Below are 24279 nucleotides of genomic sequence, written 5' to 3'. Positions count from 1 at the left end.
GTCCCAGGACTGCCCATTCTCGTATGGACAAACATAAATTATGGAAAAGAAAGGGGCAAACTTGCAGCAACAAGACTGGAGAGAGGAGATAGACCCCAGACATTTAGAGGCTCTCTCTGATATCTCCTAAGCTTCATCACTGAAGGGGGGGGGGCGGTTTACGTTTTATTTGGGCTAAAATTCAGTAGCAGGAAGGGAGTAACTTCTTGTTTTGTATTTTTAAAAGCTTATTATTCCCAACAGAGCAAGGGAGAACAACAAAAATAAGCAGGCTTATGTGCTCTGATTCCTTCACTGGATCAAGACCCATGGTCTCATATGTGGATCCAGTTGCTCCACTTGCATGGTGCAAGTTGCATTCCAAGGGAAAGGGATCTAATGTGATCTCCATCCATGCGATATAGATCTCCATCCAGTCTCAGAGATTTGCATGTGCCAGTTCAGAACCGTCTGCAGTATTTTGATGCTTAGTGAACTAGTCAACACATCTGATAAGTATGGCCTCATCAACACGTGAACAGTATATTTGATGGTGGCATCACAAGACTGAACGGACCTAGGAGAAGTTTTCACCAGAACACTTCACAATCTAGTTTTCTCTAAAGATCTGTAATTTCTTAGGTGGTAAAATGTCTGAAGTTTGTCAGGCTCAAGAGAGCTCAAAGGGGCTGAGTTTAGGCCCATTGCAACCCTCTAACCAGTGTTTTCAAATGACTATTTCCTAATAAATTTAAAGTTGTGGGGTTGTTTTAAAGATGGAGATAATCTCCTTGAGGGATAAGTATGTTACTTCAGTGGTCCATTTGCATCTGTTTAAGTTATCAAGTCCTCATGTTTTTATTTCTAAGTCCATTTTTTGCCCATATGTCCACCCACCCATCCCATTCATGAAGAGCTCGGAGTTGTGGATTTGGCAAATCCAACAGCCAGTTCTGTTGTTCTAATTCATAAGGATGCCAATGGGCCTATGGGATATGGCCAGCAATTTGAAGAAAAACCACAGGAGGTTTCTCTTTGGTTGATTTATGGCAACCTGTCATGATTACGATACATACACAGAATGACTGTGATATATACCAGAGTCAAGTGATGCTTCTAGAAGCGAAGAAAAAGTGTTTGAGAGAAGGGTTTTGTCAGTGTTTGGCCAGAAGGCAAAGGATTGGTTAAATCATAACTTGATTCAACTGTAAACTGGAGTGCTAGTGTTTCCACCCGATCTCCTTCCCTTGAGTGCCCCCTATACCTCCCCCCAAATGCACTCTGGAGGGTCAGTAGAACCCCCAGAACAGCATGTGGGGCAGTGGAAAGAGAGGGGAGATTGGTCTGTTGGGCAAGCAGAAATCCTTGTGCTAATGAAAGAATTAGAAATGTGCAATGTTGAATTACGCCCACGGTGTTTATTTTTGTCACCAGCTAGTTCCTTATTTCAATGGAGCACTGATTCCAACTCATCTCTGGTCAGCCGCATAGGCCAAGTTACAGGCACTGAAATCCTACCACATGCAGACAGTTGTGTAAAGAAAGTAACATCAGATCTGATGGACCACACAGCTTTCTACTAGTGATTTGTGTAAGAGTTGTCTTTTAAAAATGTGCCTGAAAAGAAGCTTTTCATGGTCGGCGGCATCTATAGAGGGAAGCCTGGTCAATTTTTAAGAAGAGAAGAGTTTTGAAATGAATTAGGGCAGTGGCAGCATAACTGAAATCGGAATAAAACTGTCTGCTTAGAGCAACTTGTCAAAAGGCACAAATATAGGAGTGCAGAAAGCCAGCCCAGGAATGGCACAGGAAGACTTTTTAAACTACTGGTGCTAATGAGGGCTCATTGCTGGGTTCTGTGTTGTGTATCAAAGGACCTTAGAGAAGCACTATGTTGAGCAACATGGGCAAATAAGAGGAGATGTGGAGATCATTCGAGGTGGAGAGTTATCAGTTTAAGATATATTTTATTGAGCCACATTATCAAAACACTCAACATGTCGGACATCAGAACTCATTGGACAGCAGCTAAATCAAACATTTGCACGATAAAGGGGCCACCAGGTGGCGCGTTGGAAGATGGCCGACAATAACATCTCTCTGACCCATACGAGGTAATTCAGGGGCTGCTATGGGAAGTAGGCAGCCTTCCCTTCCCCCCAGGAGGTGGGGAGACCCTGTCTTGCCAGCGGTGTTCATAATGCACCCCCTGATCCGAGAGATAGGGGTGCCGAACACTTGGCATGAGCCCTCAGTGAAGTCAGATCTTCCTGACGCCGATTCCAATTAGTGCGTGCTGGTTGCTTCAGCTTGGAATTATAATTGGAAACATATGATTGGAAATGAAGCTGAAGCACATATATCAAGTAAAGCTCGACGATAAGACTGCTGAGTAATGGATCTCTGTGACCGGGAGCGACGGATGGATAAGTAAATCTTTTGATGTGTCAGCACTAAGAGACTGTATGTTTGGAACAAAGGGGGGGTGGAGGAAAAACCCTTTCTTTCCTTTTATATGATGTGATAAAATAACCCTCCACCCCAGAAAGAAACAAGATTGTCGCGTTTTTTAAGAATCATAAGCAGGATTTTAAGAACTGTGTGGGGATGGATTACAACAGGAGAGAAGATCTGAACGGTGAGAAAGTGGAAAATTTTTATGACACAGTTAAAAAATGGTGTCTCGCCAAGACAGGCTTGCCGGAGAAAGAAGGACGGGGGAGGAGAATCAGGAATGTTGGAAAGAGAAGGAGTGTCGGAATTGAAAGTTTGACCTGACAGAGCCCTCTGACCTATTTGATTTATTTGGCTAGCCTGGAAAAATAAAGGACAGACCGAAGATTAACCTTGTTTATGGAAGTGTTAAACAGAGGCTGTCCTGGATTGATATAACTTTTGAAGAGTACAAAACCCACACAGAGACGCCAGCTTTCAGTCTGCTTGTGAGAATCATCAGAGATCGCAAAGAAAAGAATATATGACTACAACAAGATGAGAAAGAAAGTAATAAAGGACTATCCAGATTGAACTGGATAGAACTGATTAATTAATGCAGTAAAATAAGTGATGTCTGGACTTATCCAGAATTTTGGACTCGTGCGGAGCTTGATATATGGGTACCCTCCAAAATTTAAAATTTGGCTGTATAATTCGGAACCAATGTGATTTGAATAATGTGATGTGATTGGCCTGTTAATAAAAATTATTTAAAAAAACAACAACAAACATTTGCACGATAAAACAAAGTGGCACGTTATTGATAAACAAATGCCAACTCAGTCCAAAGAGGTGTGCTCTGGTGGGTGATCACTCCTCAAGATGGGAGTCTCCCCCTAAGCTCACACAGTGTCCAGCAAAATAAATTCAAACAAGAATTTGACTGATAAATAAGAACTGACTATGACTAAAAGCATTCTTACACATTTGTCCTTAATGATGACATAGTAAGATTCACTAGTCTATTTAGCACAATGTCATATATTTTCCACCTTCAAAGGAAGCTCTATTATTAATTGAAGAACTTAGGGTAATAAAAGCACAGAGATACAAAACATAGCTGGATATAATTCATGTGGGGAAAAAGAGATGCAGAGACAAATTCCCCAAGTGTTAAAACACTTTCGGTTGTGGGGGTCATTGTACATATTATGCTTTAGTTGCTTTACATTACCTGTTTTAGACAAAAAAAAGATGGGATGCAAAATTATACAAAACAAAATACTCAGGAGCACAAACAAACTTACACTGAGGACCTGTAACAACCATTGCACTTGGAACAAAGGGAGCAAACCCAATGGAATTAATTGTCCTAAATTAGTCTTGTGCATTACTTTTAATGGGTCTGCTCTGAGTAGGACTAATGTTGCATAGAATCCACAGGAAGCTATCTTCCGCCAAATCAATCTGGTATAAGTTTAGTACTGTCTACTGTAGCTGAGAGTAGCTCTCCAGGGTCAGACATCAGATACACACCATAAATTTAAAGTACATCCAAAGCACATTTAAAGGAGATTATTTGCCCCAAAGAATCCTGGAAACTGTAGTCTACCCCACACAGAGCTACAATTCCCCTGCATTCTTAACGAACTACAGTTCCCAATATTATTTAAGGGGAAGCCATGTACTTTAAATGTATGTTGGATGTGCTTTAAAAGCATGGTGCGGATCTCTCCTCCAGCTAAGGTCTTCCTCATCACTTTCTACCAGATCCTTCTAATGGAGATACCAGGGAATGAACCTGGGACTTTCTGCAGGCAAGGCATCTTCTCTATCTCCCATATACCTGTAAAAGTCTCTGCATTTACATATTAAGCACAGGGATAAACTACTCTCTGATTTACACTAGTTTTAACTGCCAATAATAATAATAATAATTTATTATTTATACCCCGCCCATCTGACTGGGTTTCCCCAGCCACTCTGGGCGGCTTCCAACCGAATATTAAAAACAATACAGCATCAGACATTAAAAACTTCCCTAAACAGGGCCGCCTTCAGTTGTCTTTTAAAAGTAAAATAGTTGTTTATTGCCTTGACATCTGCTGGGAGGGCATTCCACAGGGCAGGTGCCACTACCGAGAAGTCCCTCTGCCTGGTTCCCTGTAACCTCACTTCTCACCGTGAAGGAACCACCAGAAGGCCCTCGGAACTGGACCTCAGTGTCCGGGCTGAACGATGGGGGTGGAGGCACTCCTTCAGGTATACAGGACCGAGGCCGTTTAGGGCTTTAAAGGTCAGCACCAACACTTTGAATTGTGCTCAGAAATGTACTGGGAGCCAATGGTTTTCTTAAAAGGATCCCAATGACTGTAGTTTGGTTTGCCAAGAATGGTGTGTTAGAGATCCCTAACAACATCCCACCACTTCTAAACTTCAGTTCACAGGGTTTCCGAAGAAGAAGAAAATGACCAGATTAAGTGTTTAGTGTAGATTTGTCTCTTGTATTTTTCACACATTGTTCTTTAAAGAAGAAATACATTAAGCCACTTTGAACATTCCAGTTTTAGTGGAGACCCCATGCAGCTGCTGTAGCTCTACAGTGTGCATGCCCTAAAACTCTACAGTGGGAATCAGCACTGTGTCTGCCTTCACCCTTACTGCTTACTGCTCTGCTTGCTGTATGGTAAATGGAAGCAAATAATGCAGATATTGACCAATTAATCCTTCCAAATCACTTTCCAAAGATAAAAGTATCACATAAAAGCTAAGCATTATGAACTAAGACAGGGGTAATGCTGGGATTGGAAACGTCGATTTTCATCATCTGTATCCTAGGTAATCCTGGGATTTATAACAAGATGTGTGAGGTCTGGGGTTTAAAAAAAAAAAAGGAACATAATTGAGGGGAAATAGAGATAGAATAAAGTAAGTTCCTTTCCACTGGTTCACAAGAAAATGAGAGAGAGAGAGAGAGAGAGAGAGAGAGAGAGAGAGAGCACACAAAGCCATTGCAATTTGTCTCACTTCCTAAAATCACTAGTTTTATTAGTAGCTATGGGATGTCCTCTAGATGTAAGGAAGAGCCTGAGTTATGAATGATCTCTTGCTCTTAGCTCCAGTGAAAGGAGAAATCAGCAACTTCAGAGAAAGTAAGATAACCAAATAGGGGGAAGTTAGGATGAAATTGGACAACATTTAAATGCATGTAACAGACCAAAGAACTTTTTTAAAAAAATAAGAGAGAGAGAGAAACTGAGGTGGCAGGGCAGGAATGGGGAAGTGATGAGTGTTTGGCCCATTTTCCACCCACTGCTCCTCTGCTCCAGATCCGTTGTCGGGTTCCAAACACATCTTGGCAAGCACACGTTTAGGAGAATAATAGGAAGAGAAAGGAGGAGGAGGAGGAGGAGGAGGAGGAGGAGGAGGAGGAAGAAGTGTGGCGATTCCACTGCAAAAGCATGCAGTTAGCCCAGGAGCCTGGAGAAAATGCTAGTTGGAAAGATGTTTATACACATCTTGCTGTTAATCGTTCATTTGCCCCACACGTTTTGTCCAACACTTTTCAATGTGTTTCCCTGTCACTTTCCTAACTGCAAAACGTCCAGTGGGGTTTTTGTTGTTGTTGTTTCAAGTGATTTGGTGGTGCTAGGGTGACAGCTTGCTTTAAATCACTTTAATTTCACACAACTAGAATTACAGTACATGCCTGAATCCCCCCGCAAATTAGTGACACTCTGGAGGCACGCTGTCTTTTTGGGTAACAGGGGTCACAAACATATTTGACCTATACATACTGAGCTATACCATTCAGATTGCAGTATTCCAAAGTTAGGGAGCCATAACTGAGAAGGCACAAAACCATGAAAAGGAGGAGAAGGTTAGGAATAAATAAAAAGAGAAAAAATTCTTAAATGCTTTATTTGGCAAAGGAGGAAGCCAATAAGGAGAATTGCCTCGTGAGTTCCCAGAGCCCTGGGTCTGAGGTTTTTCACCACTGGTGTACAGGACTGCAGCTTTAGTTATTTCAGTGCTTTTTGTATACTAAAAACAGTTATTATTAAATCTATGCTTTCAGGCATTAATCTGCATCAAAATTTGCATTTGAAGAGTGTTTTCTGGAGGCATCTCTCGAATTAATCCCCATTGTCCTACAGGACTCAAATTATGCCAAAGCTATGCTCAATAAATACATAAATACATTCTGGCATCCATGATTTACCTGGTGAGATTCTGAAGGAGCTGCTGTTGGAACTGTTAATGGATGGAAATTTCAGAACAAAAGTGGTTTTAGATACAAACTGAGGCTGATTTACATGAGATTATTCAGCATTGTTGAAAGAATGCTAACAAATTTACCCCCAAACAGCAATTCAAATGCATGCAGTGCTTTCCATAACTCAAAAAACTCAGGTACAAAGATAGAGGTAAAAACAGACATGATATACGGTATAAAGTGATCACAACAGTGAGGCTCTGTACAAAACAAACATTTAAAGTGCATTCCATCTCCACCCTCCAAATAATCCTGGGAATTATAGTTCACTCCTATCAGATCTACAACTCCCAGCACCCTTGACAAAGTACATTTCCCAGGACACTTTGTGGGAGAATGTGCTTTAAATATGTGTTGTATGTGCAGTTTAAGAGCCTTGCATTGCAACTTGCATTACAAATGTAATATGGATCTGTTCCTAGTCTTACATCTTCCCTTGTTGGTTATATGGGATGTCTCTCTCTTTTTAAAAAAACAATGCATCATATGTGGGTTTATATGTTCATTCTTCACCTTACCTCTTCCCCCCCCCCCAAAAAAAAACACCTATAATGCAAAACAGATTATATGAGAAGTGGGTTGGAGATGTGGTGGACAGTAGCCAGTAGGAACTACACAGCTGCACCATGCTGAAACCATTTTTGTTTGTTTACAAGAGCTTGTCCCAAAGCAAGGGGGAATGTACATTTTCTTAGGAAACACCACTATTGTGTCTGTGTTCCCTCAGAAGTTTATTTGTCATGCCAAACCAGCTAGAACTAGATCTGAGTGCTGATGAAGTCAGTCCATTACATTTCCTGTTTCCCATCCCACTTACAGCCCAGCTTCGTGACATCATTATGGATTTATTTTTCAGACAGCCTGAATACAATCTCCTGTTTGCAAGGAGAATGACAAAGGCTACAGATCTCCCCCAAGGCTAAGATCCACATTTTTCAGTGACTCCTTGACAACAGAAATAATTGCTTTTCATTTTAGGAGCATATGGTGGGATGGAGGCACAGCTGGTTCACTTGCTATTTCCAGGTTTTGGGGAAAGGAGGAGGTGGAGAAGTAATATTCCATTCCTATTATTTGTCATGATCCCAGCCTCCAGCAGGGATCTGAACCCAGACTCTAAGCTGGAGAGACGGTGCATGACTATGGTCTTGCAAGTTCACCTGCAGGGAGGCCTAGTACTGCTAACAATAGTACCCAGTGCTTTTTTGGTGAGGGGGTTTAAAAAATGAGGTTCCAATACCCAAATATTGATAAAAGTCCTGTGGGTGCCAGCACAAAATGGCTGCCAAAGGCAGCAAAAAGAAGTGCCGGTACCAGTGAATACTGTCACAAAATAAGCAATGCGAGTACTCAAAAATTACCAGTCAGTACTGATTAAAGACCTAGTAACAGAGACCTTCTTTGTGGTCGCCTGAATCCCTTAAGGAACAGCACACCATTATATCCAAAGCTTCATTATCTCCCTGCTTTCTTACCGCAAATGCCAATGGATCCACCAAGATTCTACAGGACAGTAACAAGTGGGGGCCCCTCAGACTGTCACTGCTTTCAGGTGGGATTCAATCACACCCTACCAAAGTCAGTTAAAGCTGGTATGGAGCTCTTGGGAGGGGCTGTGCGTCTCATGTAGCCACCAATCAGCTGTGCAGCAGATGCATGAATAAGGAAAGCGAGGCATGAATGACTGCCTCTCATCTGTGTGATGGGCTATTTGCTACAAACAACATTAACATTCATCAATTTTTGGAGCAACTAGAAAGCGGAGTTCCTGCCACGCTTACTGAAAAGTTTTGACCACCTTGGACCACCTTGTGTTTTGTTTTTGAATTACATTTTTAAAGGGTGCAGAATTTTGCTTTAAAAATCCGCGCTGTCATTCAAAGTACCGGTAATGGAGTTACCAGTTTACTTGTATGTAAAGGAAACAAACTGGATTAAGACCATTCCATTAATCCTCTAAAGAGGGAACATATTAAAAGAGATTGGAAAATTCTAGTCCTGGAGACCTTGACAACACCATCCTAAAACCATCCAAGAGCCTTGCAAGGGATGCTTGCCTATTCACCCTTCCTTGCAAAGTGAGACAAGAGAGTTTTTAAAAAAGAAAAAGTCAAGGGAGTCGTTATTCCTCATCCACCTTCCCTTCTGGTCTTGCTTTTAATAGTAGCCTGACACAAATAAATTAAGCATGTTAAGGTTTTCCTGACATGGGGATAAAGGGATGAGAAAAATTTCACCTGCTGAGTTTTTCAGACCAGGCAGGAAGAGGATTAGAAACAAAAATAGCCACACTTGATGACACTGGGATCAGTTGTGACCGAGAGGAAGAGGGGATAAATGGGCTGAAATGTGATCCTGCCTGGTCCCTAGAAGTATTGGACATGTCTTTTATGGCCTCCTTTCTCATCGGCTACTGGATTATTCTACTGAAGTTACCAGCATACATTCATGTATAGCTTATTTCACTGAAGGCAATGCTATGCTTGAATTAAAAAAAAAAAAGTTGGAGGGTTCATTTTAAAGCTTCTACTAACTATTTTTGTAAAGGATTCCTTTTCTATACTTCTACAGATTTTTTTGTTGTGGTGTGTGTGTGTGAGAGAGAGAGAGGGAGAGAGAGAGAGAGAGAGAGAAGAAACATACCCTATGTTTTGACAATAAATGTGAGTCTGTTTCTGCATAGGATTCATGTGTGTTCAAACATACATTTATATACAAGGGACATCAAAATGTACATGTATTTGATTTATTTAATAAAATTTATATAGCACTTGGTTGTGGGGTGGGAGGGAACCCTCAAAGTAGTTTAGGTAGGCAAGTATGCATATATATGTGTATATGGTCGGTAGGAAAGTGAAAGAATTATCATCTCCCTTCTTCCAAAGGGCTGCCTCCAAAATCTTCCTGAATCCAAGACCCAGCCAGTCAGATTCTCACTGACCTCACCATGATTCCTGCTCAGCAGAGGATATTTCCTTACCTGGATTTTCTGAAGAAGTTGTGTTCATCAGGCCTCTGAATATTGCCTTGATTTCTAGTTCCTTCTTGGAGACCAGGGGGTGGACTTTGCACTGCCTGCAGCACATCTTGAAGAGGTTGCAAAGCCTTGTCAACCTAGGACAGAATGGAAGGAAAGTGAGAAACTGGCTTGTAGTGTCTGCACTGAACTTTGGGGGCCTTGACACCTCCAGGGTATGCTTTCGTGAGTATCTTGTGGACAGAAATAGGACCCAACAGGAAGATTTTGCAAAAGACCCTCCAAAACACTGAGGATCACCTTTCTGTAATTACACCCACAAAGGAAACAGGCAATAATGCATTTAAAATGGTCCTAACTAGTGGTATTAATACTCTTAGTATTCACTTTTATAGCTTCTGGTGGATTGTGCTGCTTTATTTTTTGTTTCTGAAAAAATTCTAGGCCACCCTTCATTCAGTGGATTCTAGTACAGTTTCCAAGTATAACAATACAATATATAACATCTTCTTCTCCAGTATTTCACTGTATATGCTCCAAAAACCTTGCACCTAACTGACTGTGTACTCCTCCCTCTGACTGTGTACTCCTCCCTCTACCAAGACATACAGAGTAGTTTCTGCTGACCCAATGAAGAAGCAAGAATCTCAAAAGCAAAGGACTAGACCAGGGGTGGGCAACCTAAGGCCCATGAGCCACAAGCGGCCACAAGTGGCCCATGGGGGTCATTTAACTGGCCCCGAGCTGCCCCCGAACTGAGCTGCCCACTTGGTGAGTCCCTGTGCGCTGCACTAAACCAACATAGCACGGTGCAGGAACTGCAGACGCTGGAAATCGTGGGCACGCATGCTCAGGCGCACATGCGATCTGGCCCACGGAAGGATCTCTGCTGGAGTGAACCAGCCCAGGCAAGGTAAACCTTGCCAATCGCTGGACTAGACACTTCACTCAACCATTTAGATACATCACCTATGGCAGACCAGCCAGCCAGGCACCCTGTTTAAACTGGGCCTGTTTCTCATGACATACATAATCATGATCTTATGGGTTTATGGGGGGCCAGATTCCCCTAAATTCCTGGGTGCCAAATCCTCCCCATAATTCCTGGATTTAGTAACAGTTAGACTTAATCAAGGTTTGGTTAAACTTTGCCCAACACAGAACTCCCTAGATTTGATTATCCTAATGAGCCAAGCCAGCTCAGCAGAATTAGCTGGATGGGCCATTAGCAGGGGACAAAGACTAGTGATGGCCCATCAAGAAAAGCATCAGAGGGCAAGACTGCTAGGCAAAGGAGAGTGTGGTCCCTTCTTTGTTGAGTGCTAGTGAACAAAGGCAAAGGCCAGCTTTAGAGTTTCAACTTTGAATGATGTGGGCTGGGGCGGGGGTCTTGAAGTTGGAGAGCTCCATGTGAGCTGGAGATGACAAGACTGGAAATAAGAGACACAGAGGATGGCTTATTGTTGTCTTTTGAACCCAATGCTGCCCTTAAGGGGGAAGCCAGACCCTCATAGGATGTGAATGCTCTGCAATCACTCCACCTAGCTGCAGGTTGTATATATGTGTAAATAAAACCATATATCATTAAAACAACCTCTGCTGTGCCTCATTGTCCGAAAAGGAAACACAGACCCTGGAAATCACACCTGCAACCCCTGGACTCTCACACCACTTCTGGAAATTGGGGTGGCATGTAACAATATGAATACTAGAACACGGACCTGACCTCCATTGCCTTTTGGCTCATAAATGTATGTGATATTGTGGCTCCTGGTTAAAAAATAAATAAAAGCCTTGAGGATTGAGGAATGTAGGAGATTTGAATCTCCAGATATTAGGAGGTTTTTGGGCAAGATGCCTCCTCCTGTCACCACCCACTCTGGGCCCAATTCTCAGTTCTGCCTGGGGGTGTGGAAGGGAAGTGATTAAGCAGCTGCTGTTGCTCCCTCTAGACCAGAGGAAGAGAGAGCAGGCAAGCAGACAGCAGTGGGGACAGGAGAAGCATCTGGATTAGGGTGCTCTAATGGTTAACCATGGTTCCAAGAATCCTGGCCTCTGGTTCAGGGTAGCAAGCCAAAGTTGCCATCCTTTGCACACCTACCTGGGAGTAAGTGTCAATGAAATCAATGGGACTTAACTTCTCAGTAGATGTGCATGGGATCTCACTTCTTTAACAAGACAAGCAGCACAGAAAGAGGCATGTGTGTGCCTGTGTTAAATATAAAATATTTTGTTGAGCTGAAATGATACGGCATAAAACCATTCCAAGCTCCATGTGTAGGAGGGTTACTGGAATCCAAGAACTAGCAGATGCCTCGGGCTTTGAGTGAAGGCAGACGTCTCGTCCGGAACTCAGCCCAGGTTTGTGGCTTTATTCCAAAGCCAGGCCCTCATGCAGCCAAGTCTCAAAGGAAGAGACAGGGTCTATAGCATGGAAAATCTAAGTTAAAAGGTAGTAAGACGTGGATTATGAGTCGAGGAGTACAAAAGGTGCAAAGTGTGTGTATGTGTGTGTGTGTGTGTGTGTGTGTGTGTGTGTTAGTGGTCATGTAAGTTGACTGGTTGACAACACACATCTCAACCAATATACATAATTTCCAGGTTGTTCGCAAGTGCACTGTGTGATGATTTAAATAGTAAAGTCTGAACAAAGACAATTTGCCGATTCTGATTGACAGTGGCTTTCCAGGGTCTCAGGCAGGATCTTTCTCATCACCTCCTACTTGATCCTTAAAAAGAAGAAGCAGTACCTGTGCAGTCCTTATTTAACTGGAGATGCCAGCTGAACATGGGTTCTTATGCAGGCAAAGCATGGGCTCTGCCATTGAACATAGTCTCCTACTCAACCTGTTATGCTAATCATTACAGATGGATGGAAGTAGAAAGCTTGCTGATCTTGATAGTATGTGGAAAACAAAGCAATGAGCTCTTTATGGCAACTAGATCCATGTTTTCACTAAGTGCATTAGTAGTAATAAAGTGACTTGCTATAGAGGCACCAACAGTGTCTGGGAGCTGAGGCCCACCAGTATGCGTCCCTTCATTTTAAAAGGTCATTTTTTTAATGCATTTCTCCTTGGGAAAACACAAAGGATAGGTAATATGCCAGCCCTCAACATACCCACAAGATTGAGGGCAAGAGTTAGCTTCTTAGAATGTGCCTTCAGGTGATTTCAGTGCCTGTGAGTGAATACCTAATGAACCTGTAAAAATAATAGCTTGTCATCTGCACCAAAGCACTGGCTCCAGTCCACTGAATTTCATTTCCATGGATTAACTAAACAGGTCCTTTGAAAGAGAAATATATTGTTTTATTACTGCTTTGTATCATTGCTAAGCGAGTTCTCCTTGTACCTTCCTCTGAATCACTTCACAATAACAACCACTGAAGTCACTGCACTGGAATAATAAATCTCCTATTTAATTGCTCCTACTTCAGGGACAGACTAAAAGGTGATCAATGAAAACTGGCACCCAGGAAAACTAGCACCCCTTGAAATCAGGGGTGGGGAACAATCGGGCCTGCAGGGCAATCCTAGCCTGCCCACCTGCCAAATTTGGCCTGCAGTGCCAATCCTGATAAGGATCTGTCCTGTGGCACCAAAAAGGCTCTCCACCCCTTGCTTTAAAGCTACATCTCATCTAGTTTACCACTCCTGCTTTCAACTGTTCTTTTGTTAAAGAAATCCTAGGGAAACATATTTGTCTAACAATATATAACACCTGGATCTAATTCCCCATCATTGTCTATCTGGGCAAATCCAACTGAAGCATTCTAAACCATCTTCTTATCAATTAAGTGAGACAACAACTGAGTTCACCCTAAATTGCACTCTGCAAATTTGCCTCCTTTGCAAAATGTTTAGTAGCTCTTTGCTGCATAGTTCTGTGCCTGTGCTTCCAGATTCGATGAGGCACTGCCCCATCAACCTCAAGTCTACCCTCAGCCAGCCCCCACATGCACCCACAACTGTCTGTCAACTGCCTATTTCTTAGACTCAGGTGGAATCTAGACACATAAAAAAAAAAGTTGTGAAAATGCTTTTTTTAAAAAAATAAATTTGATAAATATGTTGAATTTGCTCACCATCGCCATCTAGTGTCACATTTGTATAATGCACTTTACAACACACTTAAAACGTTATATTTGCAGCTGTATAGCTGAGTCCTCAGTATCCCCCTTGTAGATCTCAGCATTGCAGGGAGGAGGATGGGGTGACGGGTAATAATATGTTTACACTGGGATGTCTCTTCTCCCCAGAAAAGCAGAAGGAAAACAAGACATGAAGTTACCATCATGAAGGTTCAATACCAATTACTGTTTGTCTGACAGGAACAGCTCAGATTAGCTACTGAATAGGGACTCTTCCCTCCCCATCACAGTCAGTGCTATTAGATATGCCAATGACTTTGCATCAGCTACCCACAGAACTGTTTTGCTCTAGTTCAACAGTATTCCATTCATTTCCTGAAATGTAGTCACCCTATGTTGGGTGGAGATTGGATTGTGTGGGAAATGTCACGCATTCTCATGCTGAAGCAGCAAAAACTCTTGCCTGACTTCCTCCTTTTGCTGACAGTCAGAAGCTCACATGACCAAGCTGGGGGCTTTCGTGGCAGGATAGTGGAACTCTGTTCTGGATACTTCCCCATACATCTTTGTCTGTGGCTGGAATGACTAGTAAGAAAGTTTCATACCACAACTTTAGGTGTCAGGCGAAAACATTCCTCTTTAACCAGGCCTTTGGCTGAGTGACTTCCAATGCCCTTTGAAAATGTATTGGGGAGGGGGCATTATTGGGTTTTGTTTTTATTATGTATTTTGTGTTTTTATACTGTGATTTTATGTTGTAACTGCTCTGAGACCTGTAGGTATAGGGCGGTATACAAATTTAATTAACAACAAGAGCTATTATTATTATTATTATTATTATTATTATTATTATTTATGTCACTATGCCTTATTTGCACTGTCAAATGTTCTGGCACTAGCCAAAGTTATGGGTTGAGGAGGGGCGGCTCTGGGTCACTCATCCCCAGAACATGATCCAGCTTTCACACACACACCAACCACACATTTAACACATGTGAGAAGGAAGTCTACTAACAAACTTACATAGAACCCCTCTACATAAGAGGAGAGACAATCATGATTTCTCCCTCCGTGGGGGGGAAAGAGGATCAGTACATATGTGAGGCCACTTCTTGCACTTGCCAAATATGTGATCTGTTTGCATGGGGTAAGCTGGCATGCATGGCATAGATAACCCAAGCTGCTCTGTGCCTCCTAATACATTCTTTCATTACAGTAGTACCTCGGGTTACAAATACCTTAGGTTACAAACATTTTGGGTTACAGACTCCACTAACCCAGAAGTAGTACCTCGGGTTAAGAACTTTACCTCAGGATGAGAACAGAAATCGCACAGCAGTGGCGGCGTGGCAGCAGCAGGAGGCCCCATTAGCTAAAGTGGTACCTCAGGTTAAGAACAGTTTCAGGTTAAGAACAGATTTCTCAGAACGAATTAAGTTCGTAACCAGAGGTACCACTGTATGTGAGGACGTTTTTGTGAGCTACCCTAGCATGCAACTAATCATGGAGAAAACTTAATGCTGCAAATCACTCCTGCAGCTACAGCCATAATTAAACTATTCAGCACAAACCATCCGTTGCCATCTCTGAGTCCCATCATCATTTGCCACTTTGGGCATGGAACCTAAGATAAAGACAAAGTTGGGGATATTATTTCTGACAGTGAGCTCTCTGCCAAGGGAATTTAAATCCACTAAAATGAAATCAATCCACAAAACGAAACATAAAACTGATAAAGCAGCACCACTAGCCTTATGAATTGTCCTTAACACAGCTATATCTTTCCGAGTCCCATATGCAAGTTCAAGTGTAATGTTGTAAAAGTGGCTCCTAACTGAAGCTTAGAAGACATTTCTCTGATTTACAGGCATTCTATAAGCTCCTCATAATTCCTAAACGTATTGAAGAGAGAGAAAAAACTGAGCCATGCATTATCAGAAAATACATATAGGGGCATGTTCTCTTAAAGCAGGGATGGGGAACATGTGGCCCTCCAGATGTTATTGGTCTTCAACTTCCATCAGCCCCAGCAAGCATGGCCAATGATGAGAGATCATGAAAGCTGTAACCCATGGGTAGGCAAACTAAGGCCCGGGGGTTGGATCCGGCTCAATCACCTTCTAAATCCAGGCTGCGGACGATCCGGGAATCGGTGTGTTTTTACATGAGTAGAATGTGTCCTTTTATTTAAAATGCATCTCTGGGTTATTTGTGGGACATAGGAATTTGTTCATATTTCCCCCCCCCCCAAAAAAAATAGTTTGGCCCCCCACAAGGTCTGAGGGACAGTGGACCGGCGCCCTGCTGAAAAAGTTTGCTGACCCCTGCTGTAACCCAACATCTGGAAGTTTGCAATCCCTAGCATTCCTTGGGTTTTCCAATTAGGGGCCACAAGTTTCCCTCCTCACCCCCTTCTGCACTACTCCTGCTGCTGTGCCTGCATGGGGTTGCACCCCTCAGAGCACCCCAATGTCTTGACCCTCCCCCTTTTGGCAACCAGCAACGATTGGTGGCATGATGAAACCAGGACAGCAATGTCGCTCCTTCCTCCTTCTTGTTGCCTGACCACTCTGCCTTTGACAGCCCCAGGTTGCTCTGACCTGACCCAAGGCCATCTCAGTCTGATTCAGCAGATTCTCAGATCCATCTTGATCAGCCTGATTTGGTTTAGAGTTCAGGCTTGGGCCCAATCTTGTGAACAGCTTGAATGTGAACTAAGCAAATCAGGTTGAATGCTTATCACCATATAACGGTGTTGTTGTTGTTGTTGTTGTTTTAAAAAAACACCTCAGTAAATATCAGACATTTCTCAGAGAGAGAATTTTGGGAAATAGACTCAACAGCAAATTTTATTCTATTCTCAACACTTCCACCTCCCCTCAAATGTTATGAGTTGAAGATTCTATAAGAAGACACTAATTCATTAATTTTTCACTCTCTCCCTTACAATAAATGGATCACTCTTAAAAATTTCTTCTTCTATACTTGGTAGTCTTGTTTAAATCCTTTAGATTTCCCTCACTCCCCCTGCCTTAAGCTGACCACATTGCTGACTTCACAATTTAAAATAGATAATTGCATTGCTAAAAATTGTGCACTGGAATAAAAAAAAATACTTCCAACCAATTTTTCTCATTAAATTCTACACACATTTTTTCTATATTACTTTCTATTAAACTCTATGACTAATATCCGATCACAGCCATACCTGGAGGATTTTCATTAGGAGTGGTAATAGTCTGGCATTAAATAGATCATTAGCATAATGAATGAAACCAATGGAAGCCATGAAATGTAGCATCTAGTCTTTCGCTTCATTCTCAAATCATGATTCTGTGCTTGCACCTTATAGAATAACAGCAGTAAGTCTGTATTTTTTTGACACACCAGATAAAATAACCAGCGCAGCCACACCATAGACCCATAGAAATGGGTGAAGAATAGCTTTTCTTCCCTTTCCCAGCCTCTTGCTCCCTGTATTAGGCTGTGTAATCCATTCATATAATGTTTGTGCACCCTTAGAAAGCCTCACTGGCAAAAAGGCACAACAAAAAAGTTAATGGGATCCAAGGATTCCTTTCTTCCAGTGGAAGGCACTTCCTGTGTTGAATGAAGACTCAAGGTAGTGTGGCTGAGCACCAAATTGGAGATGGAAAGAAATTAGTGGTATGCTACATTTCAGTACACCATCTGGGTTATAATAAAAAAAATCATATTGAGAAGTGGTAAAGTAGCTGAGAACAGAGGTTTTCTGAAAAACCACTGAGCATCAATGTTGTTGTCGTTGTTTATTACATGTGTCCGTCATTTTATACAAAAGCAAAAGTTTCAAAGTGATTTAACAAGAAGTTGCTCCTGACTGGGCTAAATATGAAGTATGCTTCCCTTAGTTTTTGAAATGTGGCTTACATTTAAAGATGATTTGACTCCCCCAGGCCATTTGTGACATCTGGGATTTCAGGAAGGGAATCTGTCTCCCAGCCCTACCTTGGAGATACTGGAGAATGAAACTGGGATCTTCTGCATGCCAGACAGATGCTCTCCCATGGAACAACTGCCCTTTCTTGGCCAAACTCAAGTCAGATAGTGAGCTCCTGAGCGCAGTAAGGGGGCAGCCTTATCCGCTTTTCTCCCTATAGAAGTGTTACTGAGGGTAAATGGGCACAAGACTGTGTCTGGTCTAATTGCTAGGCAACCTAGGATGACTGTCTAGGGCAGCTGCTTTTGTGCCAGAGCAGATTATAGGGAGCGATTCTTTCTAGCTTCAAGGAACAAAGGAAGGATTGGTGGTGGGTCTAGTAGGGAGAACTTGGGGGGGGGGGTGGAACCAGACAACAAGCAAGTGATCACAACAGATGGAAGAAAGGGGAAACAGGCAAGGAAATAAGAGGGTGTGATGCCTGAACTAAGAACTGGGTAATTTAGTAGCTTGAGTCCAAGGGAATATAATGACATAGCTGTGAAACAGAGTGCAAATATGGCGCCATCCAGGACTGGCAAGTCACAGGGATAGGGAGAGGTGGGACAAGGCACCACATTCAGACCCTCCACGTGCCCCTATTTTCCAGGGACACTCCCAGATTTACAGAAGCCATCCTGTTTCTGATTTGATCCTGGAATGTCCTGCTTTTCCTTAGGATGTCCCTATTTTCATTGGCGAAATGTTGGAGGGTTCAGAGTTATGCGACCCCTTAGCCAAGGAGATACATAACTCTACAACCTTTAGAATACATCTGAGGCCCTGTACAGGGAAGGTTTTTTTTTTAATGCTTATTGTTTTGTTATGTTTTTATATATGTTGGAAGCTACCCAGAGTGGCTGGGGCAACCCAGTCAGATGGGTAGGGTATGATGATGATGGTGGTGGTGGTGGTGCAACAGTATTTGTCTTGGATGCCTGAAGTCTTCAGGCTAGCCCCAAAGGGAGTCAGTTCCTATTACTTTAATTCCCATGATCAAGTGCTTTTTCCCCCCTTAAAAAATGTTTAGGGGCTACTCTCATTTTGACTCTAGAAAATCACCATTTTATAGTTCAAATCGGGGGGGGGGGAATACTGACCAATCACTGTGCTAGATTCCAACTCCTACTTGACACATTAAATGCTCGCTTCTGTCTGAGACTCAGGAAACACAGTGACAGGAAATGAGGCCGCCATCGGGGGTAGCAACGGAACTGACGATTCACCGTGCTAGAGAAGAAACTAAAAAAATTAAATTTTTAGTTTCTCCTCCCGTTAGATTCACAAAATGTTTAGGGGTATGCCTGCATCCCCCCACCCAGAAAAAAGCACTGCCCGTGATAATGTCCTTCTCATTTGAAAAGTGCTCTCTCAACACAGTCTTGTCCTCATGACACAGACAGCCTGCCACATGGAGGGAGAGTCACATGCTAGAGGTCAGCCTCCCTCACGATTACTGTTTTCATACTCTTAGCAACAAAATTACCTGAGGGCCTGTTTACACACCATCCAGACGCAAGTGAAATAAAAGCACTAGCAACTTGCCAATTGTTGTGAGCTGCGAGGATGATGTGTGGGAATGATGTGAGGCCCCATCTGCAGTATACCATTAAAAGCAGTATTATAACATTTTAAACAGCCGTGGTTTCCCTCAGATAATTCTGGGAGCTGAGGTTTGTTAAGGTGCTGAGGACTGCCAGGAGACACCTAATCTCCTCACAGAGCTACCCCTGAGGGAAAAGGTTGATTGTAGTTCTGCGAAGGGAACATACCCTCAACATACTTTGAGGCAAGCCATGACTGCTTAAGATGGCATGATGCTGCTTTATATGTGTAGCGCAGATGGGGACCAAGTTGTTTTTTCTCATTGCCACAGAACAAGGGAGAAACAGAAATGAGAAGCGGTTGCTTCTACTTCTGTGCAGTGACCTGGTTAGTGACACCTACAAATCATCCCTTGTGTAGAGATAGGGAAACCACCCAAAAGTTCATGTAGTTCCCCCCCAAACAAGCTAGAGTTCATTTAAAAGCTAGGCACAGTTTTGACTGTTCCTCTCAGGACTTAATGTGAGCAAACAAGATTTCCTTGGTACATTAATTTGTCTCTAGGCAGGTTTCTCAAGTCTGTGTTTTTCAGTGCATCCAGCCACCTATTAGGCAAAAGTTAAAACAAACAAAAAACGTTTCAGCTTTAAGAAGGGGGGGTTCAGGAAGCTGAGGGCTCGGCCCCCTCCCCCCGGACCCCTGCTTTCTGCTCTGCTTCTTGCTAGACCTCGGAGGAAAAGGGAAACTTATTGCATCTTATCCTATCACTTTGTTTGCAAACCAAAGCATAGCACACAAATAGGCAATGTGGTGTCCTCCAGATGTTGGCCTGATTTTTAAAAAATATCTCCAGAGTGGTGTACAAATGAACTTGAAGATGAAACACAGCTGAAATCCACAGTCTGCTTAAAACAAAAAAACCCTGCATGAAATCAAAATCGTTACATAATGAAGAACAAAGATTTAAACCAATAAAACTTTAAAACATATGTAAGTTATAAATTCTAAATCTGAATAGGTTTTCTGAAATAAAAACATTTTCAGCAGCCATCTATGAAAACATAGGGAGGGTGCAGGCCTACTGTCAATAGGCAGGGAGTTCCAAAGTTCAGGTGCTGCCACACTAAAAGATTGGCTCCTCATACATGTGGAACAGATGTTATGTAAAAGTGCAAGTTCCTGACCAAAGCAATTGAAGAGGCACATTTAGGACAATGTGATCTCTTAAGTAAATCAAAGTTAATTAAAAAATTAATTAAATGGAATGGGGGGAGGAAATAAACATAAGCAAGTAAAGAAGGAAAACGTACCTGTTTAACCACACCGGACTGGGGACATTCCACTGCTACTAACCACCAACAGATGAATATGCCACAGAAGAATATGTCCTTAACAAAAAGCACTCTTTTGCCTCTCCCGCCTCATATAAGTAATTTATATATATTCTATGAATTGAAAATTGAGAAGCTGTATGTACTTTTGTTACCCAATAAAAACATTTTTTTAAAAACAACAACACCCTAATTCATGTATTTCCAGAATATGTGCTATAGTGTTATAGTGAATGGTAAAGAAAAGCTACATTTCCAGTGAGACCCTTTTCAAAGTTCTTGTTTGTAGTGCTTTTACCTTCTTGTTCTAAGTGTGGTGCGCCACCTACTGTACAAATATAATCATTTCAAATTTTATACTACAGTATAGGCCTGCTTTCACACAGCCGTTCTGAGTGTAACACCAACTACATAAGAACGTAAGAGCCCCGTTGAATCAAGCCAGTGGCCCATCTAGTCCAGAATCATTTTTTCACAGTGGCCAACCAGATGTCCATGGGAAGCCTGCAAGCAGGTACATGAGTACACCACCACCTTCCCTTCCTGCAGTTTCCAGGACTTGGTATTCAGAACAGCGGCATAGCATGGGTTGCCAGGGCCCATGGCTATGTGGAGGGACAGGAAACGTATGGAGTACACATGCACATTCAGCTGCCTAACAGCATCTGCATCACCCAGGAGATCACAGCTACAGAGATAAGAAGAGTCGTTCCGTTGTCTGGAGAGGTAGTTTCCTGGTTCACACGGCCTGGTTTTCAACGGAGCCCAGCAACGGAAGCATGCAGCTGTGTTGAGGCACGACTGGGTGTTGAAATTTTGTGCCCCTTACAATTTTGTACCCGGGGCAACTGCCCCTGTGCTGCCCCCACCACCACCACCACTGGTTCAGACGCATGCTGCCTCTGACCAGGGAGGTGAACTGATGGCTTGCATGTATGGCTGTCAAATGCTCCTCTCTGCAGAGTAACATGGTCAGAACGTTTGTACCATAAAATGTCAACTCAATCTTTTCAAAGGAGAGACTACATATATCCAGATGGGAGGCAGTGGAATTTAGCAGTGAGAGATCAAGCAGCGCCAGCTGCTTGTTAGTAGGTTGAAACTGACATGCAGCATTCACAACCATATCAAACACCAGAACTTCCATGCTACAATCAGTGTAGGACACACGCCTATCTGAATTCCCTATTGTATGCTATGTTTAAAGACACAGAAGGCCCTAGGGTCTAGAATTAGCAGCCATATACCCCCTTGACTCCTCCTAGCAAAATGTAGTCAAGCTTTTCCCTCAGACTTCTCTTTTCTTAGCATTACTCCACTGCCCACCTTTGCTTCAAAATTCCTGCCACTGAGTTTTCCAATGTCCAAGTTCTTGTTATTCTCTGACCTCTTTCTCAAAAGACCTTTCTGGTCCTCAGCCTCCTCTGTGCACCACCTTTTTCCGTAGGGCCTGAATGAGGTAACAAAACTGACAGCTTTTTCCCCCCTCACAACAGCTGGGCTGCGAATATTTGTGTTGCCAGCACAGTTGTTTCCTGAGCTTCTGGCACATGTTCTACAACACTACTATAGGGCGGGAGGGAGGGCTCACTGACTTTAAGCACAATAAAAAATGAGATGAACAGCGAAACACGCACAAGGCAGGATGAGTCACAGAACAAAAAGAATAATAGAAGTTCCTCTATGAGCCCTCAATATTTCCTCCTTTAGAAAAGGCGTTCTCTCTATGGCCTTTTGGGCTGAATAGGGCCTTGTGTGGATGCCAATTGTTTTGGCTACCAGTTGGCTACAGCCCCTTGCCTTGCATCCTGATTACTATGAAATTCTTGTCCCCAGCTGTGATCTGTAAAATGTACTGCTTTCTTTTCTGTGAGTTATTTATCACATGCTGTCACAAGAGCAGCTAGGGCAGGGAGGTTAGGGGGACAACGACAGGCCTCTTGTTAAGTGCCTACCTGACCTTGTCTCTTTGTTGTTTTTAAACTAGCAAGCAAGTTTACCACCCTGCTGTTCTTTAGTTGGCTGTCCTGCGGCTACTATCCTATTTGAATGACGCTCAAGACCTACCAGGCAAGAGCTATTGTTGTGAAGCTGCCCTTATTCTACCAGCAGGTGGTGCTGCTGACATAACACCCTGGGTTATATATAGTGGACAGTACAGTGCGAAAATTTCCATGCCAGGCATGGAAAATAAAAAGACAACATATATTTAGGTTCTAGCATTTGGAGGGTAGCAGTTGGCTCCTGTGTTTAGAAAATAATTCATTCGACGTTAACAAAACAAGCAGCTCTATCCATAAGCCACTTAAATCAGCATAATTGACTCAGAGCAGATTTATGCCTATCTCAGGACGAACTTAGTGAATAAGGGCTTAAAAGAGGGGGTTGTCAATCTGCCCTGCTGATAGAACTAACTGGCTTTCATTCTGCTGATTACCAACAGAAGCAATCCAATGCAATTTCATTAACTGCTTTCTCTCTGCTTTTTCAGCATATTAAGGGCCAGTTCACACATGCTTTCACATCTTTCGTCTTCACTTTGCCAGGCTAAACATACCCAATTCCCTTAACTGTTGAGTTTCAATATGCACTATACCTAATACTCTGTATCAAGAAGAAAACAGACCTTGCCATATTTTTGTCCTGGCAGACAACAGCAGAGGTGGAGGGAATTCAGGGCTAACTGAGAATATTGGTCTTGCAGGCCGATTGAGCCCTACGGTTTCTAGGGCATTAGGATTCAATAAGCTATATGAGCAGAACAGGTAAGCTGGGCACAAATTCCAAGAGGTCTGCCAAAATACTGAAGGCCCCTGTTTGACTATTACTGAATGAATTACATGGAAAAGTAGTATTAGACATACAAAGAAAAACACTAGTCTTGGAAACAATTTCTTTTGAACAGGAAAAAACCACATTGTACTTGGGTGGGTGGGGTTTATACCTCTAGAACCCAGCATGTAGTCTAAGGACACCATCATACAGCAACCTCACTGAAGCTAAGCAGCTCTGGATCTGGTCAGTGCCTAGATAGATGGCTGCATGAGAACTTTCTTAGTCCAAAATGTTGCAGCTACATCGTTTAGTGGAAAACTTGGGAGATGCAGATGTTACAGGTGTGCTGAGGGAACTGCACTGGTTACCAATCAGCTACCAGGCCACATTCCAGATGTTGTTAACATATAACGGTCTGAATGACTTGGGGCCAGTTTACCAGAAAGACCACCTGCTTCTACATATACCTGTAAGATCATCATTTGGGGAAATTATATTTGTGGCACCCCACAAATTATATTTGTGGCACCCCACCCCACAGTATATCATAGGGCAGCGACACAAAAAGTGGCATTTTCTGCTGTTACCCCTGTACGGTGGAATGATCTTACCACTGCCTTGCATGAAGTAGCAACCACAAGTTTTTTTCAGATGTCTTGTGAAGACCAATCTTTTTGCCCAGGCTTTCCCTGACCTGTAAGATTGGACCCTGATTTATGTGTATGGGTCCCTGGAAATCTGTTTTACTTGTTTTATGTGCTTTATACGGCTGATTTACTGGCTTTCGGCTCTATTTGTTTTAATTGATACTGTTTTTACATTGTACATAGGGAATTTTGAAATATTAAGTAGTTTAGAAATGCCAATACGGAAAAGTTAAAGGACCCCTGGATGGTTAAGTCCAGTCAA

At 42.6% G+C, this 24279-nt stretch overlaps 1 long non-coding RNA gene across 1 annotated transcript in view; it reads left to right on the top strand.

Moving 5' to 3' along the window:
- The window catches only part of LOC310765506, a 32625-nt gene extending 22444 nt beyond the window's left edge, over positions 1 to 10181 (top strand). The window contains exon 2 of the long non-coding RNA XR_014549620.1: positions 9577 to 10181. This is a non-coding gene — a long non-coding RNA (uncharacterized lncRNA). The remainder of the gene's footprint in view (positions 1 to 9576) is intronic.
- The last annotated feature ends 14098 nt before the right edge of the window (positions 10182 to 24279 follow it).

The sequence above is a fragment of the Podarcis filfolensis genome (genome assembly GCF_964270895.1).
Source record: "Podarcis filfolensis genome assembly, chromosome: 6".
NCBI classification, from domain to species: domain Eukaryota; kingdom Metazoa; phylum Chordata; class Lepidosauria; order Squamata; family Lacertidae; genus Podarcis; species Podarcis filfolensis.
Note: the sequence above shows the minus strand (reverse complement) of the source record. Positions and strands in the feature narration are given on the sequence as shown.